General features: G+C 43.6%; 1 long non-coding RNA gene across 1 annotated transcript in view; it reads left to right on the top strand.

Moving 5' to 3' along the window:
- Positions 1–17,871, top strand: part of LOC137534231 (uncharacterized) — an 84,067-nt gene extending 66,196 nt beyond the window's left edge. Inside the window, exon 2 of the long non-coding RNA XR_011024331.1 lies at positions 17,790–17,871. This is a non-coding gene — a long non-coding RNA (uncharacterized lncRNA). The remainder of the gene's footprint in view (positions 1–17,789) is intronic.
- The last annotated feature ends 1,994 nt before the right edge of the window (positions 17,872–19,865 follow it).

The following is a 19,865-nucleotide window of genomic DNA, read 5'->3' as shown; positions in this document are numbered from 1 at the left end:
GAGAGAGAGAGAGAGAGAGAGAGAGAGAGACCTACTTTATGACAGCTCAGGCCAGGTGATAACTTCTCACACTTGTTAGGGCCCATTCACACTTGAGCATTTTGCCGGTGATTTCGGAAAAACGCTCAAACGCTAGAGCTTTTCAAAGCGCTAGGGTAATAAAAGTCTATGAGCCTGTTCTCATTTGGGCGATTTGCGCTAATCGCCGCAAATCACCCAAAAACGCTAAACGCAAATGCGTAGCCTGCACCATTTTCAGCCGATTTCCCGGCGATCTCGTTTTAGTGCTATAGAAGCGCAAAACGCGATCACTAAAAAATCACCAGGTGTGAATGGTGATTTTTTTTTTGGCATTAATCGCCAAAAAACACCAGAGCAAAACGCTAGCAAAATCGCTAGCATTTTGCGATCAGCAAGTGTGAATGGGCCCTTACACTTGCATTCCTCTCTGTGAATTAACAGCCTGTCTTTAACGTTAGAAACCTGTTGTTATTTTAAGGATTGGAACCTTAACTTAAGAATTCTGCCTTTAAGTTAAGGAGAGATTTCTAAACTTTACTGAATGCTGCATGCTTAACACCATGGTGATAACCGTAAAACAGCTCAGAAACATTATTAAAGACAGGAGGTGAGTTTGATGAATTTTGGCCATAGTTTCAGCCTGATGGAAAATTACCCCCTGATTGCTTTGAAGTCAAAGAAAAAGCCAACAACTGCACAATCTTCCTGTAAAGCTTAATATATTAGCCGCTACCACACAGGAGAGTCTATATCTAACACAATTGCTTAAGGAATTGGACAGTGAATGTCAATATGAGCCAGTAAAGATTCTTGAAGACAATCAAAAATTTTTACATTCAGGCTCGGACTGACCCACCAAACTGCCGATGTTTCCATCGGCGGGCCCCGCCTCCTGGCTCCTGGGGGCTCCAGAGCGGGCACAGTGCAGGAAGGGGGGAAATTGGGCACAAAGCGGCGGGGAGGGGAAGCTTTCCCCCCTTCCCTCACCTAGGGCCCCCCCCCTCCGCACTCCCCCTTCTGCGCTCCCTCTCCCTCCAAAATTGCAGCCAGCGGCAGCCAGCGGGGAATAGCTTTACCGACATGACATGAGATCCATAGCTCTGCGTGCCGCTGGCTGGTCTCCGTCTCCTGCAATGCACTGTCTAATCACCCTCTCACAGTACTTCCTATGAGAGCGTGATTAGACAGTGCATTGCAGGAGACGGAGACCAGCCAGCGGCACGCAGAGCTATGGATCTCATGTCATGCCAGTAAGCTATTCCCCGCTTGCTGCCGCTGGCTGCAATTTTGGAGGGAGGGGGAGCGTGGAAGGGGGGGCCTCTAGGTCGGGGGAAGCTTTTCTCCTCCCCGCCGCTCTGTGTGCCCACTGCCCCCCCTACCAAGCTGGGGGGGGGGGACTTAGACCTGCCTACCTAACTGGGGACACCTGTGATCTGCCTACCTAAATTGGGGAGGGGGGGGCTCCAGGTGAGGGGGGGAGGCTTCCCCGCTCCCCGCCGCTCTGTGCCCACTGCACCCCTTCCAGCATGGGGGCCCCCACTAACTGGGGATTTGCCTTTGTGGGGATATCTGCCGCCAATCTAATTGTATTTTGTGGGGATATCTGCTGCCAAACTAATTGCATTTTGTGGGTATATCTGCCGCCAATCTAATTGCATTTTGTGGGGATATCTGCCACCAATCTGTTTGTATTTTGTAGGGAAATCTGCCGCCAATTTGATTGCATTTTGTGGGGATATCTGCCGCCAATCTATTTGCATTTTGTGGGGATATCTGCTGCCAATTTGATTGCATTTTGTGGGGATATCTGCCGCCAATCTAATTGCATTTTGTGGGGATATCTGCCACAAATCTGATTGTATTTTGTTGGGAAATCTGACACCAATTTGATTGCATTTTGTGGGGATATCTGCCGCCAATCTATTTGCATTTTGTGGGGATATCTGCTGCCAATTTGATTGCATTTTGTGGGGAATCTGCCGCCAATCTGATTGCATTTTGTCAGAAAATCTGCTGCCATTTGACTACTTGATGAATTATCATGAGGCATGTAACTACTTGATTGTTTTATCTAAAATGTATCTGGTCAGACCTAATTTCTGTGAATAACACCACTACTTATTTTGTGTTTTTTTGTTTTTTTAAAGTCTGCCCATGACCCATCATGACAACGCCCATGTTCCAGTGTATGGTGACACTCATTTATTTTTGCTGCAGGTGGACATATATACCTATTGGAGACTGTCCTCAGAAGTGCTTACAATCTATTCCCTACCATAACATCATGCAACATTTCTAGAGTACATGTGTATGTGAGCCCAAAATGGGGGGGAGGGGTCAGGCCCTAGGCTGAAACTTCCTTGGTGGGCCCTTAGTGTCTCAGTCCAACCCTGTTCAAATTTAATGTAATTTCCTTAGATCTGTTCTAAGTGAGGGCAAGATAGATCTTGAGTATTGTCTTATAAACAAAATAGTAACTGATGTTATTACTAAACCAATGTCAGTGTTTAAGGTGGATAGATTTGTAAGTTACATTTTTTTTACTGTAAGCAGTTTATGATGCAACTGTACTAAATTATTCAGTTTTAGAAGAAGGTATCGGCTCTTAGATAGTGATGAGCTCCAGATCAAATCTGGATCAAATCCGAATGGGTTTCATTCGGATTTCATCCGGATAATTAGTGCACCTGAGTGAGCGTATGTGTCAGGTGGGGAAGTTTAAACTTACCCAGAAGTTGTCTTCTTTAACCCGTCCTACGGCGCGTCCCAGGCTGCATTCCAAGCCACGTCATGTGGCTACTATGCTTCCTCCTTCAAACCAGAAAGAGGAAGTGTTTGTAGTCATGTGATGCCATGGGCCGGGTTAAAGAAGACGGCTTCTGGGTAAGTTTAACAACCCCACACACACACGCTCAGGTGCACTAATTATCTGGATGGAATCCGAATGAAGCCCAATCGGATTTCATCCAGTGCTCATCACTGCTCCTAGACAAATTTGGTGCCGCCCTTGATTTTCATTGAAAATATTGACAAACCCCACGTCAAATGGCAATTTGGGTGCCAGGCAGTGCCCAATAAATATTGTTTTTTGTAGCAGAGTTCAGGCACCTTGCAGCACGTGATTCAGCCCCTGATAATTATTGTTATTTGCATGGGTTAGTCATCAGGAAGGATGTTTGAGCGAGGGGGGGGATGGGCAGGATTTGATGTCAGTAAAGGTGTTTGTGCAGGGGGGAGGGTGGTTAGGGTAAGGCCACATACACACATCAGACAATAGTCTTTGGAAAATGAAAGATCACAGACCAATCTTACCCACTTCCATGTAGTATGAGAGCCATACCTGCACAGTCTATTCTATGGAGCTGAACTCCCCATCAGAAAAAAATCTTTGCAAGATGCTGCACACAAAGATGCTGCACACACTCAAAAGATTTGTAGCAGCAAAAGATCTGTTCCTGCCAAAAATCCATTCCTGCAAATTGCAATGATAGTCTATGAGATCTGCAGATCATCATACACACATGATTTAACTGACATTCATCTGCAGATCAGATCCACCAGGCTGGATTTTCAGATCTGCGGAGGATTGTCTGATCTGCAGATGAATGTCAGTTAAATCATGTGTGTATGATGATCTGCAGATCTCATAGACTATCATTGCAATTTGCAGGAATGGATTTTTGGCAGGAACAGATCTTTTGCAGATACTGATCTTTTGTGTCTGTACAGCATCTGTGTGTGCAGCATCTTGCAAAGAGTTTTTTCTGATGTGGAGTTAAGCTCCATTGAAAAGACTGTGTAGAGTATGGCTCTCATACTACATGAAGGGTGGTAAGATTGGTCTGTGATCTTTCATTTTCCAAAGACTATAGTCTGGTGTGTGTATGAGCCTTTAGGCATTAGGTAAAAAGGAAGGGTGGATGTGTGGGGCATGGGGGGTAGGGTTAGGTGTCAGCAAGGGTGTTTGGAGGCAGTTAGTGTTAGGTGTCAAGGATGAGGATTCTGTGTGAGAGTAGGGTTAGATTTAGCTATAGCAAAATATCTGTTCGATTTACCAATGTTTTTGCTATTGAAATTTTAACACTTTAAATAGTAGAATATCAGTAAATGTACTGATATTCTACTATCTGCAGTTTCCATGCACCTATCATCCTGTCTTTCATGTCTGTTTATAAGAGCAAGTGGGGGTGTTAAGATTAGTGATGGTTTAATTATATGCTCTTATACAGCTTATCCACTGATCTAGATGCATGTGACAATGTTGTCTGTTTGTTAACCAGAAAGTATTAAATACAGTTTTTATTCAGCAAGCATAAAAAAGAAAGAAACAAGAACAATGTGTGTTCCTGAGAGAAACCAAAGCATGTGCAGGTTATCCTCCCTAAGAGATCTGCTGTAACTCACAAAATAAGATTAGATCATCAGGTCAATTATTCCATCTCTTCAATCAAAATGGCAACATAGATAACTTATTAAAAGTTCTTTGGCTTCTGTTCTGTACCCTAATGGACAAGCAATTTTCACCTGTCAGCACTCTTCCCTTTTATTCACCAATAACTTTATTACTACTAATCACAACAACATGATTTTTACCTTGTTATTTTTTTGTCACCAGTTAAGCTTTCTTTGGGTAGTACATTTTGCTAAGAATTATGTTATTCTAAATGCATTTTATGGGGAAGAATACAAAACAAAAAAAAATGGAAGAAAATCCTTATTCTCCGTTTTCAGCCATTATAGTTTTACAATAAAATATGCTGTCATAGTTAAAACTCACATATTTTATTTGCCCCTTTGTCCCGGTTACTACAACATTTGAATTATGTCCCTATCACAATGTATGGCGACAGTAAATTAAGTGGAAATATATATTTTTTTTGTGTTTGGCCGGCTTATAATTACAAGTCTCTATGTAGAAAAATAACAGTAGCATACCCTCATAAAGTACATATTAAAAAAGTCCCTAAGGCAACTATTTATGTATTTTTTAAAGGTTTTTTTGTGTTGGCGGGGAAGGGGGCTTTGAAAGTAGAAGGGACTAAATTTTATTAATTTTAATTTTAAATTTATATGAATGTATATGTGTGTGCAATTTTACTTTGGCATCACTAGATGTCATTGCAAACACTAGTCTGGTTTACAGGAAGTGTTCACTATTTTTTTACACCTTACTACATGCTTTTACTACTTCCTGTATTATGAATGGACATGGTCCCTGATCGGGGTCATTTCCATTCACTCCAGTCATTGTGATTGGTTAGGGAAATGTTTGTTCCCCTTCTCCAATCGCGAATCTCCGTGACCCAATGGGTGAGAGCTGTGGGGGACAGGAGGGAGAGCGAGCGCGAACGTGCACATTGGCGGCGGGGGCGAGCAACGCATGTAAAGGACCTGGAGCCATTAAGAGGCTCCAACAGGACGTTTTAATGTGGCAGCGTGGCAGGAAGTGGTCAAGTTTATATGTCTGGAACTTTGGTAAATTATTATTCTAAAGAAAAATCATAGGAGCCATCAGCTTCCTGTCAGAAGGTGGAGCAATATAGAAGCTTATATAAACATGCTGTAACAATTGTGTAACTATTTCCGTGGTCAGCGCACAGGATGCGCGCCAACACTGCAGAAATCCTCCACAAGCGTATAATCGGAGAGAACCCAGCAATGGTGCTATGCACCAGTAGAGGGGAATTTCTGCCGGCAGATGGAGCTGTGGAGTACAGAGGAACAGATCCTCTGCACAGCCACAGATGCCAGATAATGATTGTACGTAATGGGGCAGCAAAGCAGGCCAAGATAGCCCTTAAGAGAGAGAGCACAGAGACAGACCAAATGTGTGTTCCCCAATCTAGTCGCCACCCGGCGACGGTGAACACACATCCGCATAAAAAAAAGCGGGAATGCATTCACAGGAGAGAGGCGATTGCCAGAAGTGACACGAGGCAGAACAGAACAGAACACAAGAGTAGCAAAGGCACAGCAAACAACAATCAGAAGGTGAAGAAAATAACAAACGCTTGCTAAGCGTGAACACCGCACTCATTCGCAACAGCGAACGCGTTTACGGCGCGGTCTCCGCACGATAAGCACAACAGAGACAAGCACGCCACCCTGACTAACCAATGACAGACAAATGAACAAATAACAAACGCTTGCTAAACGGTTTACCACAGGCAACCGCAAGCGTTTGCTCCAGACAGACAGACGAACGATCAACAGGAATAGGTCAAATAAGATCCACCGCTCTTCCGCCAGAGTGAGTGCGATCCGGGTTCAGGGATAGGACAGAAAGGATCCACTGCTCTTTCCGCCAGAGCGAGTGTGATCCATGTAGAGAAACAGAGCTAGCAGGATCCACTGCTCTTTACCACCAGAACAAGTGTGATCCACGTAGAGAAACAGAGCTAGCAGGATCCACTGCTCTTTTCCACCAGAGCAAGTGTGATCCAAGTACAGCAACAGAGTTAGCAGGATCCACTGCTCTTTTCCACCAGAGCAAGTGTGATCCAAGTACAGCAACAGAGTTAGCAGGATTCACTGCTCTTTTCCACCAGAGTGAGTGTGATCCAAATACAGGAATAGGCCTAGCAGGATCCACTGCTCTTACCGCCAGAGCGAGTGCGATCCACACGGCAAGACAGACAGAAGGAGTAACCAGTAGCAACCACAGCTACGGTAAAACTCCAAGACATAGACTAGAGAGACTCACTGCCACTAACGCTAGGGCAAGTGCGATCCAGGTACTGGACCAAACGATTCACCATCGCCAACCACTGGCGACAGTGCAATCGCAAAGACAAGACAGGCAATACAGATAATACAACCAGGCTGCACTAGAGGGATTGCCTAGTGCAGTCCCCAGGAATTACTCTAAGATAATCTTTAGCAAACAATAGCAAGGCTGACACTCCAGCAGTGTATTAACAAACCATCATGACCAGCCAAGGATTGTGGGATCAGATGGTATTTATGCTGCAAGCCTTCAAAGGAGGCGGCTAGATAATTTGCATGACAAATGTATGCAAATTCCTCAGCAGCAGAGCAGGTCTGAAATTTGCAAAGTGAAGACAGGTCTCTCTTCCAGAGACCTGCAGCCCACAGACTTGAGGAATGGTCAAACAGCTGTCTGCCTGTGCAGCCAGCTGAGCGGATTACACATGCATTCAAAGTTCTGATTATACCCTTTAAAGTGAATGGGAACCGCATTTAAAAAAAAAATGAAGCAAATACTTACCTAAGGAGAGGGAAAGCTCTGGGTCATATAGAGCCTTCCGTCTCCTCTCTCGGTGCTCTCTATCCTGTGCTGGCTCCCCCCCGTTTCAATCCCCCGCTGAAAGGGTATTTGAAAGTCTTCGGGAGCCGTGTCGAAGACGTGCAGCTCCATACTGCACAGGCGTGAGCGTGCAAGAGAGCGTGCTAGCGCAGACGCAGTACAGGGCCGCCCTTCTTCAGGATCACTATACAATAATACAATACAATAACATTTCTATAGCGCTTTTCTCCCATAGGACTCAAAGCGCTTAGGCTCTCTCAGATTCAGTAGTTAGTAGGATGAAGTATTCACACAACAAAAGTTATATTTCTGCAAATGCCAGACTGAACAGGTGGGTTTTCAGCCTGGATTTAAACACATCCAGGGATGGGGCTGTCCTGATCTGTTGAGGTAAGGAGTTCCAAAACATAGGGGCAGCATGACAGAAGGCTCTGGGACCAAAAGTTTCCAAGTGGACTCTGGGTATGACTAGATTATTAGAACCTGTGGATCTGAGAATGCGGGGATTGCTACGCAGCTGTAACATATCTTTCAAGTATCCAGGGCCTAGATTATTCAGGGATTTAAATGTCAGTAGGCCGATCTTGAATAGGACCCTCCATTCTATAGGTAGCCAGTGAAGGGAATGCAGGACTGGCATTATGTGGCAGTGACGGGGTTGGTTGGTTAGCAGTCTGGCAGCAGTATTCTGTATCAGCTGTAGGCGGTACAAGACCTTTTTTGGAAGGCCAGTGTAGAGAGCATTGCAGTAGTCCAGTCGGGATGTGATGAAGGCGTGGACTAAGGTTGGCAGATCTTCTGGGGGTATGAGGTGCTTGATTTTTGCAATGTTCTTCAGGTGAAAATAGGATGATTTCACCACCGCAGAGATTTGAGTTCTGAAGTTTAAATCCCCATCAATTAGAACTCCCAGGCTACGCACATGATCAGAGCTGCGTAGATCCGTGCCTCCTATTCCCAGTGGTGAAGACTGCAAGTTAAGTTGTTTTGTTATCATGCTCTGCCCTCCAATCAGAAGGACTTCAGTTTTGTCTGCATTTAGTTTCAGCCAGTTGTCATTCATCCATTGCTGTAGTTCACGTAAGCAGGCGTTTATAGTTAGAGTTGGGTCTGTCACACCAGGCTTGAAGGAAAGATATAGTTGGGTGTCGTCTGCGTAGCAGTGGTATGTCAGGCCATGTTTTTGGATTAGTTTTCCCAACGGTAGCATGTAAATCGTGAAAAGCAGGGGAGAGAGGATTGAGCCCTGGGGCACCCCATACTTAAGTGTTACAGGGGTGGACAGGAAGGGCCCCATAGACACTTTGTGGGTTCTGCCACTCAAGAAGGATTGGAACCACTGAAGTACTATGCCATCAATGCCGCAGTATTCCTGTAGCCTGCTTATCAAGATGTCATGGTCAACTGTGTCAAAGGCTGCAGAAAGGTCTAGCAGTATGAGGATCGAGCACTCTCCTCTGTCTCTTGGGCTCCCTGAAGACGTCTGAAGCCTCCTTCGGTCGGGTAAAGCAGTATTTGACTAATTTAGTCAAATACTGCTACCGGGCGAGCCAGCACTGGAACAGGGGGACCAGTAGAGGAGCGGAAAGGCTCTATAGGACCCAGAGCCTTCCCTCTCCTTGGGTAAGTATCTGTCTCATTTTTTTAAATGCGGTTCCCATTCACTTTAAAAAGCACAGAGGCTGAAAGCTAGGTAGGTTGGGTATTTTAATATATTATGTTAAGACTCTTCATTGCAAGTATAGACAGTAAGGCATTGTTCACATTATTAATCATCAGCGCTATCACAAGCGCTGAACGATTTGCTGAGCTTTTTTAAAGCGCTTTTCTAAGCACAGCAATGCTCAGTGATGATTTTTTTCACTTCCTGATGTTAGTCAGTAAGTGAACTCTTTAACCCGGAAATGAATAAATACAATGTATCTATTCATATAAGCACTTGAGAAATCGCTATACAAAGGTTTTTTTCAAGCGTTTTGCGAATTCACTATACCTTCCATTGAGCCAAAGCACTCAGAAAATGTTACATGTAGCACATTTGCGATTTCAAGAAAATCGAAACACATGTAAACACTGGTTTTTTTTTTTTGCCCAATTGCTTTTATTACAACCCTCATGTGGCATTAATAGTACTTCACTTGCAGTTTAAGGAGGGTAGTATCGTCCTACCTACCTAAGATAGGTGAGGAGATGCAAGCCTTCTATGATCTTTTAAAATGACAAGAGTGCTAAGACACACCAGCAGTAGTGGGTTGTATAAACGCAAACCTCTACTGTTAATTTCTGGGAGTCCCCCAATCAGAAAGAGGAACATTTTTTGGTACAACATAGGCAAAGTCTTTTTTTTATTTTTATTTTTGTCACAGGACAAAGTAGTGGGTTTTTTTTTGTGACTGCGTTTTGTGGTTAGTTGCAGAATTTTGTGTGGAGCAGATGTTGTTACATTGTATTTTTGCACTTTATTGCACATTGTTCCATTTATGCTTCAAATATCTACTTGTGGTCTAGATAAAAGTTTTTTATTGTGTGTGTGTGTTTTTATGAACCGATTTACAGTGACTTTATGTTAGAAGTATATTTTATAGCCAAAAAATGTAAAGATCTTATTTTAAAACTCTTACTTGATTAAAAGTGTATTATTGCACCTAAAACCAAAAATCTTGGATGCCTACCTTTTTGCAAGCACAGCAGTTTTGTGTTTCGCATCTATCAACAATATTTGCAGTTGTTGTTGTTCTCATCTTGACATATTCAGTGCTGACAGCTCACTCTGAAGAGTATTTATGGGTCCCAGTTCTCACCTCCCTTAGCAGCTGTTTGGAGGCTTGATGGCTTATGCCTTACGCTTGTTGTCTTTCTGTATATTAAAATGTTTGGTAGGCTCTAGTACAAGGCTAAAAATGTTGTTTACTTTGAACAAACAATTAAATAGTCAGCTGCAGTCTTGATGCTATAAATAGGATGTAAACAAAATTATATCATCTTTTTTTTAAATAATCGTAATCTCTTTATCTGAAAAATATGGTGTTCTTTATAGTCTTCTGGCTGTTGCAGTGTGTGCATATGTTTCAGATGTAGATTATGGGCCCGTTTTCATTAGAAACGGTGTAATGCAGCTACATAGCCACATTGCATCGCGGGTGTCCTGAGCCCAATGCACGCCAATGGAACAGTTTCCGCTGCGTGCATTGTGTGCGGAGCGATACGAAGATCTGCAGCATGCTGCAGATTCTCGCACAGCTGCATCCCCCTGCCGCCCCCTCCACACACTTCCTCATCGGGAGATGCGGAAGTGACATGGATGCCAGCGAAAGTGATGCGTAGCTGCATCACATCACTTTCGCTAATGGACAAGAGCCCTTAGCCTTTGCATGACACCAGTACGAAATTACTTTGCTCTCCCCACCGAAAATAACCAATTCAAGTAATCTTTGGGAGAAATGTTAGCAGCCACATATGTTGCAGTCTGCATTAACATGATGCACTGCAGTGAAAAGCCTACACAGAACTTTTTGAAAAGGTCTTTACCAGGGGTGCTCAGATAGTACTTTTTAAAATCCGAATTGATCCGGATATCCAGATATCTGGATCCGGTTCGGATATCCAAATCTGACCTTTTAGATATCCGTGTGAACGCGGATATCCGGACGCATTATCCGCAGATATCTGACCTATTCGGATATCTGGATAGAAAAACCGGTTGGGCCCTTTAAATTGCTACCAAAACATTTTGGAAGGTGAAAAACACCTCCTCCACCCTCCTCCTCCCTGTTCATGGATCTTGTCTTCCAGGGATTTGTAGGATGTCAAAAGCAAGCTCACATACATTGGCCAGGAATCGAACCAAGGTCAACTGCTTGGAAGGCAGCTATGCTCACCACTATACTGCCACACAGTGAATGCTTTGCTGTAGGAAAAAGTGGTGTTAAACTTCTTGGAGCAGACTTACTTCCTCCCTCCAAAAGACACACATACATCCTCATAAAATCATTTAGCATCAACTAAGTGCACAGTCTCTGGGGCGCAATTGGCTGGCGCATTCGGCTGTTAACCGAAAGGTTGGTGGTTCAAGCCCACCCAGGGACGGCCTTGCCTTTTGTGTTCAACTGTTGTCCGAAGAGAACCCCAGATAGCCACTTAGCAGCAACTAAGTGCACAGTCTCTATGGTGCAATTGGTTAGTGCATTCGGCTGTTAACAGAAAGGTTGGTGGTTCAAGCCCACCCAGGGATGGCTTTGCCCATTTGTGTTCAACAGTTGTCCGAAGAGAACCCCAGATAGCCATGTAGATTCATCTCTCTCTAGTAGGGATGGCCACCGCTTTCCGCGGAAAATACATTCCAGGCGGAAATTGGTCATTCTGTTCTGTTTGGTCAGAACGGAATTGCTTTTTCAATCAGGCGGAATTTGGAGGGAGGAGGGAGGAAGGTGGAGGGATATCCGGTTTCCGATCCAGATATCTGCAATATCCGTGGATATCCGGATTATGCGTCCAAATATCCGTAGATAGCTAACCGGATTTTTTTAAAAATCCGCAATCCGAAACGGATAGCGTAAAAAAGTTCGGATATCCGGGTTACCCGAATATCCGGAATCGGATGAGCATCCCTGGTCTTTACAAATGGTGCAATACAGACCTTGTTTTAGAAATGCACTGGTGCATTCATAGGATTGGCAAAAAACAAAACAAAACATATTTTTGCCACTTTTGTATAAACATACCTTTAAATATATCATTGTGTTTGTAATGTACAAATTCCTGTCAACTCTAAGAAAGAAACTCTATGCGGGTGCAAGTAAAATAAATATATATATATATATATATATATATAGAGAGAGAGAGAGAGAGAGAGAGAGAGAGAGAGAGAGAGAGAGAGAGAGAGAATTATGGTTAATGTTAGGTTTATCAAATATGCACCTGCTATATTGCTCCTGTTCCAGTACAAAGCAGGAATTTTGGTGCCATGCACATTGGTGGTAACAGGATGCTGGTATAGACTGCAATGCAAGGTAATAGCTATGTGGTGCTGAGTGGGTGATTTGTGTGACTGCTACAGATTATACAGCATTTTTTAACTTTATAGGAATTTGATACCAGATTTATAGTTCAGTTATTAGTGGAGCTCTGGATTGGGTTATTTTGCTGATGGAGATTACGTAACTGCTTTGAAGAATTGCCATCCAGCAATCAGGTTAGGGCTCTGGAGTTTGGCTACTGTTATCCAATATCCAGATAGCAGATAAGTTTAAATGCAAGCAATTGTGAGCAGTTCCAGAGTTATGCCATTAGGGAGTTATTATATAGAGTTTGTTTTGGCATCAGTGATCGGGGAATGACCCTGAAGTTTGGCTATTGGTAGCTGAGCTCCGTATATCATGTTCGACAAACAGAGGAGAGGATAGTGTCAATCATAGCTACTGGAGTATTGACTGGATTCTTTAACCACTGATAAAATGTATATGCACGTACATTTAACTAGTGTTTACAAAAAGAATGTAAAGCACATTTGCATGCATTTTACATTGTTTGCTTTTTGCCAATTGCATAGTTTAGGCAAACACAGGGGAAATGTACATGCCCTGTGCAGACAGAGACAGAGAGGTGGGGAGAAAAGTAGGAAGGGTGTGTGTGTGTGTGGGGTGGGGGGGGGTTGGGGGGTTGATGGGGGGGGGGCGGAATCGCTAGCTTGCTGTGTTGTGCGGCTCTGCAGCTTGGCCTTAAAGCTGCAGTGGCCAATTTAATAAAAAAATAGCCTGGTCTTTAGGGGGGTTTAGCACTATGGTCCTGAAGTGGCTAATAAAAAGTCCCACATTTACATTTACAATTAAATCTTTCCCTCTCACACTCTCCCATGGTACCCAGCTTTGTTATTTTTTTTTTATTTTTTTTTGTATTAAAGAAACACTATTAAAAATTAACATAAAAAAGCAAATGGTTACCTTAGGGACTGAATGTTTTTAATATGTATAGTATGTCAAGAGGTTATATTGCTGATATTTTTTTAAATCATAAGCTTGTAAATAGTGATGGATGCAAAATTGAAAATAATGCACCTTTATTTCCAAATAAAATATTAGCGCCATACATTGTTGTAGGAAAATATTTTAAACGTTGCAATAATTGGGACAAATGGGCAAATAAAATGTGTGGGTTTTAATTACGGTAGCATGTATTATTTTAAAACAATAATGGCCGAAAACTGAAAAATGATTGATTTCCATTTTTTTTCTTATTATTCCCATTAAAATGCAGTTAGCATAAAATAATTCTTAGCAAAAAAAAGTACCACCCAAAGAAAGCCTAATTGGTGATGAAAAAAAACAAGATATAGATTGTTTCATTGTGATAAGTAGTAATAAAGTTATTGGTGATTGAATGGAAGGAGTGCTATTGCTCTGGTGTTTAACAGGAAAAACCCTTGGAGGTGAAGTGTATATAACACATGTTATACAAGCAGCGTATGCATTGTGTGTAGAATTCCAGTTATGCAAATTATACAATACTAGACCTTAGGCCCATTACGCCCCTCACAACCCCCTCCCCCCGTCGCCTCCGCCAACGCAACATCACCTGCATAGTCAGCGTGCATGTGCACGGCCACTACACGCTACGCATACGCGCCCACACAACACAATAGCCGTGACGTGCACGCCTGTCCCCTGCACCTGTCCATCTGTGCTGTCTTAAAGAGAAACCGTAGAATTGAACTTCATCCCAATCAGTAGCTGATACCCCCTTTACCACAAGAAATTTTTACCTTCTCACAAATAGATCATCAGGGGCTCTGTATGGCTGATATTGTGGTAAAATCCCTCGCACCGTGTGATGTCAGGACCATGGTTATGACATTACACTGTGGGAGCCTTGTTGCATTGTGGGAAATAACAGCTGTTTACAGCTGTTTCCAACTGCCAAAAAAGCAAGCAGCATCTCTTTCCACTGACACCACCTGCCAGCAGTAAAAATGTCACCATGTGATAAATTTCACAATGTAAAGCAGGGAGAGGAAAGATGTAACAGACGAGGCAGCTGGGGCGAACAGCACCGCCGCCGCAGCTGCCTCCATGCCGCCATCCATTCTCCCGGCGTCTAGGACGCTGAGGACGGAACGTTCATGTACTCAAGGGGTCGCCGTCTCACGCGGGCGCGCACACAGACGGGACCTTTATGCGGGGAGGAAGCCCGTCAGCTGACCTGCTGGTCGGCTGATGTCAGAGGAGTCCCACGGCGCCCAGGATTGGCTGATTCTGAGGGGCGTGCCAGTGGGGTCTCCTCTGCTTCTTAAGCCTCCGGGCTTCATTCAGAGGTTGTCTGTTGTCGTGAATACCTCGTGTGTTAGCGCTCAGACCTTAGACTAGATCCCAGGTGTTGAAATCAAGGACTTCACACCCAGACTAGGATATTGTTTATATTGTACTGATTTCCTGTGTATGACTCTTGGCTAAACTCTGACTCTGATCTCGCTTTCTGATTCTGTACTTCCGCCTTTCTGCCTTAAAGTTGCTGAACCTCTGCCTGATTACCGACTCCTCTCCTGCCTCACGATTCTGTACCGATACTTACCTCTCTGTTGCTGAACCTCTGCTTGATTACCGACTCCTCTCCTGCCTCACGATTCTGTACCGATACTTACCTCTCTGTTGCTGAACCTCTGCCTGATTACCGATTACTCTCCTGCCTCACGATTCTGTACCGATACTTACCTCTCTGTTGCCGAACCTTGCCTGTCAGACCATTCTACTCACCAGTGGGCCCTCGCCCCTGGTGAGGTGTTAGCTTCACCAGCTCCTCCGGTGAAGTTATTCTTTAGTGCAGTACTGTTTGCGTTTTAGTCTCCTAGGCTGCAGTACAGTCTGAATCACCTGCTTCTCAGGCGATCATTAGTGCAGTACTGTTTGTATCTCCTGCTCCTAGGCTGCAGTACAGTCTGAGTCACCCGCTCCTCGGGTGATCACTCGGCTGCAGTACACTCTGAATCACCCGCTCCTCGGGAGATTCGGTCTCTTCAGTATTGTATCTCCAGCTTGCTGGAGCTTGAACCCTATTACACGGTCAGTGTACTGATAGTACCTCACCAGCCCCTCTGGTGAGGTCTCATAAAACTATTAAAGTTACGGTTGCACCACACACTCAGCTCTTTGTTTTGCTATACTGGTATTATTGGTGATTCTGCAGATCACACATAATCAGGTATAGCGTCTGCATTATTGGTGATTCTGCAGATCACCAAATAATCAGACATCTGAGTTGCGACACCCAACCGTTACAAAAAAATTTTCATTGGGCAAACACTAACAAAATGATTTATACATACTTATTGTAAAAATTAAGCACTTTTTTATTACATAATTTTCACTGGAGTTCATCTTTAAGTCCGCCCATGTGCCGCGCATATATGGCCTAAACACACGGACACAGGGACACAGAAGGATGCAGGGGCACAGGCAGATTATTATATAGGATGCCTCACATAGTTTGCATAGTGTATTGTCTGTGCATGGAAAGTTCACCAACCTTTGAATGTAGCCCATTGTCTGTTTTCCATGCACTTTTCTATGCTCAGCTATTAATTTTTTCAGCTCACTTACTATATACTATACATTATATAGTGATATTGTTCCTTGTGCTTTTCTTACTCACTGAGGTATTAATACAGGATTATTGCACTTTACTGAACCCAGGTTCTCCCACCTCGGGGCGCAGTGATTGAGCTCCCAGTGCTGGCTATATATTAGTTATTATTGTGTGCAGATATTTTGCATTTGCCATACTGCTGGCAGTGAGTTTTATGTGATCAGGTTTTCAATGTTTTTAATTTGTTGAATTGTCATGAAGTGCAATCTTTTGTCTAATTATGACTGATCATAGATAATGCAGATCATATGTATATATGTTTTTTTCAAAACTACCAAGTGAGTTTTTCTAATTCAAGGTGCGGTAGAATGCAATGCTCATTGGATCAGGATAACCTTTGCTAAGTGTTATTTTATTTAATTTATTTTATTTTATTTTTCTTGATTCTCCTGTGCATTGCTTAATCTACACACCAATAGGGGCAAGAAAGTACACAGGTGGCCCCAATGTATGTTTATTCCAAAAGAAACAGGGACATCTATATAGCCACAGGAACGCACTATCTAGTAGCTGTAGAGATACAGCCAAATATAACACTTAAATCTACCTTGAGTCACCCCCATGGGTAGGAATACGGAATTCCCTATACACGTGTCCCTACCTAATACTTCTGAATTGGGGGTTGTGCATATGCTTGCAGATCTGTTCGTGTCAACTGTGATACACTGAGTCATTTTTGTATATATGCACATCTCAAATACATCCCAATGTGGGGTTTGTATATATGTTTGCATTTATACTTGTGATAACTGTGATACACCGAGCATAACATTTGCTGCAACACACTAAGTCTGCTGATCTAATGTTATTGGAAATTTTGTGTTATGTTTACCCACTCTAGGTCTCCTCATATATGGGCCACTCTATCCTGATCCAAAACACCGGAAATACTAAGCTCTTACAAGGAAAATATATGTATATACAAATGGATTTAATATTCCTTCTTTATATGTATGCACTTGGCCGCTGAGCCGACGGGCTTCGAGAAAATGGCCGACACAGTTACAGGAGATAGCCGCCCCCCCGTTGCCTAGGGGACACGGCAACAATAAAACATTACGTGCAGCGAACTCTCGCTGAAAGCGAGAGAGCATCACTGGCCACGCCTCCTCCCCCTTGAGAGGTGAGGACACGCATAGTAGTTACGTCCGTTTTGTACGCAAGAGGCGCGGTGACGCAGATCACCACGCCTCCCCTTGCCCGTCCACGAATGCGGAAATGCTCTCTCATTTAAAGTATGAGTGGGGATGGCGGCGCACAAAGGCGCCCAAGCTCAGAGGTGTGTTCGCTAAAGGTAAGCCGCCTACGAATGCTCCCATGCTCCAATTGGGACCCATCAGAAGGGGGATTACTCTCCTAGCAATACCTACAACTTTATTTGAGTACACTTTACACCACTCCCTCTTTGAAACACTCCTACACCATTAGACTTGACTACAATAGGTATATGCAATACCTCCCTTAACATACCCATATTTGGCCACATTCATATATTTCGTTCCCCAGTTCCCTCATTCCTTTCTCCCCCCCCCCCCCCCCCCCCCGCCTTGATGCTTTCCATAGCATTTAGACTACTGGTATTTACATTTTGTCTGATGCTGGCCGATGTATTAGGTTACACCACAAGGTGGAATATGCGGAATACTGGTGTTTTTACTCTGATAGATGCATTATATTAATGTTACACTGCAATGTGAAACCTATTGGTGCATACATTTGGATTGATGCATGTTTTTAAGATTTTATCATAAAATTATTGTTAAAGAATGTTCTTACTGGTTACGAATTTCGTAATCATTTTAATGCTAATAGTATATTATGTGATGTTCCTCTGTCTTAGTGCCTTGTCTCCTCCTTTTTTTCCAAGGCACAACATACGACCTGATGAAGCGGTTTCAGCCGCGAAACGCGTTGTCATTTTAAGTGCTACAATAAATTCTAAAATTTTACACTAATGGATTTGACTACTTTCTAAGGTAGGATCATTCCAATTTCTCGTATCAAATAATTGTCTAATATCAATACGCACATTACCCAAAAACAATATATAGATTCTCACGAATATTGGTGTGTTTCCTTTTACACACAACAATCCGTATAATCATTGGTAAACCCCAGTGTAAGCCTGATCACTAGTACCTCCAAGGGCGCCTCCTACTTTCTCGTACCTTTGCTAAGTGTAGCAATCTCCAGACAATTACACTTACTGATCCTATGAGCATCCGTTTTATAGCACAAATGGTAGCTCTAGGCTAGAAAAACCATTTCTTGTTGAAATGCTTTTAAAGGGAAGGTTCAGGGTGGCTCTTAAAAAAATAAAAATGCCCATCCACTTACCTGGGGCTTCCTCCAGCCGTGGGCAGCCAGGACGTGCCCTCGGCGCCGCTCCGCAGGCTCCCGGTCCCCTCCGGTGGCCGACCCGACCTGACCAGGCCGGCTGCCATTTTGCGTTTCAAAATGCGCCTCACGGGGGCGCGCTGATGTTATCGGACGTCCTCCGGGCTGTACTGCGCAGGCCCCTCCTCCTGAGTTTCCTGTTTGCATGATAAGTAGTAGCAGATTTGCATATGATTTGCATCTGAATTGAATGCGAAGTGTATAGAAAGTCTATATAGGTTCTACACACTGAGCTGGTGGTCATTTCAGATGCAGCCTTAGTGGTATGCGCTGGCGTTCTCTTCGCTGTTTTACCAAATGTAAGTTACACAATTTTTTCTGCTTAGCTGCTCCCGAGGTTTTAAATTTAGGTTAAGTCACTTGCCCGGAGGTCTGCCTCACAGTGGCGCAAGTGTCTAGTATAATATACTTTGCATGCAAACCATATTGGAAACTAAAGTACCTCCTAGTGTAATAAATGTTAGCACTTGTCTTGGATGCAGGGCATGCATTTTTCAGTCTGGCAGAGGCGGTGCATGCCTGTGCGATTAACCATTCAATTGCAGCATGCGTTTAGGGATGCGCAGCCTTTCCCCCCCACCTTTCCTTAACTTTGTAACTATGTAACTGTCAGGTTAGCTGCTCCCAGCCCCTCCTCCTGAGTTTCCTGTTTGCATGATAAGTAGTAGCAGATTTGCATATGATTTGCATCTGAATTGAATGTGAAGTGTGTAGAAAGACTATATAGGTGCTACACACTGAGCTGGTGGTCATTTCAGATGCAGCCTTAGTGGTATGCGCTGGCGTTCTCCTCGCTGTTTTACCAAATGTAAGTTACACATTTTTTTCTGCTTAGCTGCTCCCGAGGTTTTAAATTTAGGTTAAGTCACTTGCCCGGAGGTCTGCCTCACCGTGGCGCAAGTGTCTAGTATAATATACTTTGCATGCAAACCATATTGGAAACTAAAGTACCTCCTAGTGTAATAAATGTTAGCACTTGTCTTGGATGCAGGGCATGCATTTTTCAGTCTGGCAGAGGCGGTGCATGCCTGTGCGATTAACCATTCAATTGCAGCATGCGTTTAGGGATGCGCAGCCTTTCCCCCCCACCTTTCCTTAACTTTGTAACTATGTAACTGTCAGGTTAGCTGCTCCCAGCCCCTCCTCCTGAGTTTCCTGTTTGCATGATAAGTAGTAGCAGATTTGCATATGATTTGCATCTGAATTGAATGTGAAGTGTGTAGAAAGACTATATAGGTGCTACACACTGAGCTGGTGGTCATTTCAGATGCAGCCTTAGTGGTATGCGCTGGCGTTCTCCTCGCTGTTTTACCAAATGTAAGTTACACATTTTTTTCTGCTTAGCTGCTCCCGAGGTTTTAAATTTAGGTTAAGTCACTTGCCCGGAGGTCTGCCTCACCGTGGCGCAAGTGTCTAGTATAATATACTTTGCATGCAAACCATATTGGAAACTAAAGTACCTCCTAGTGTAATAAATGTTAGCACTTATCTTGGATGCAGGGCATGCATTTTTCAGTCTGGCAGAGGCGGTGTATGCCTGTGTGAT

Source organism: Hyperolius riggenbachi, chromosome 10 (assembly GCF_040937935.1).
Source record: "Hyperolius riggenbachi isolate aHypRig1 chromosome 10, aHypRig1.pri, whole genome shotgun sequence".
Classification (NCBI taxonomy): Eukaryota; Metazoa; Chordata; class Amphibia; order Anura; family Hyperoliidae; genus Hyperolius; species Hyperolius riggenbachi.
Note: the sequence above shows the minus strand (reverse complement) of the source record. Positions and strands in the feature narration are given on the sequence as shown.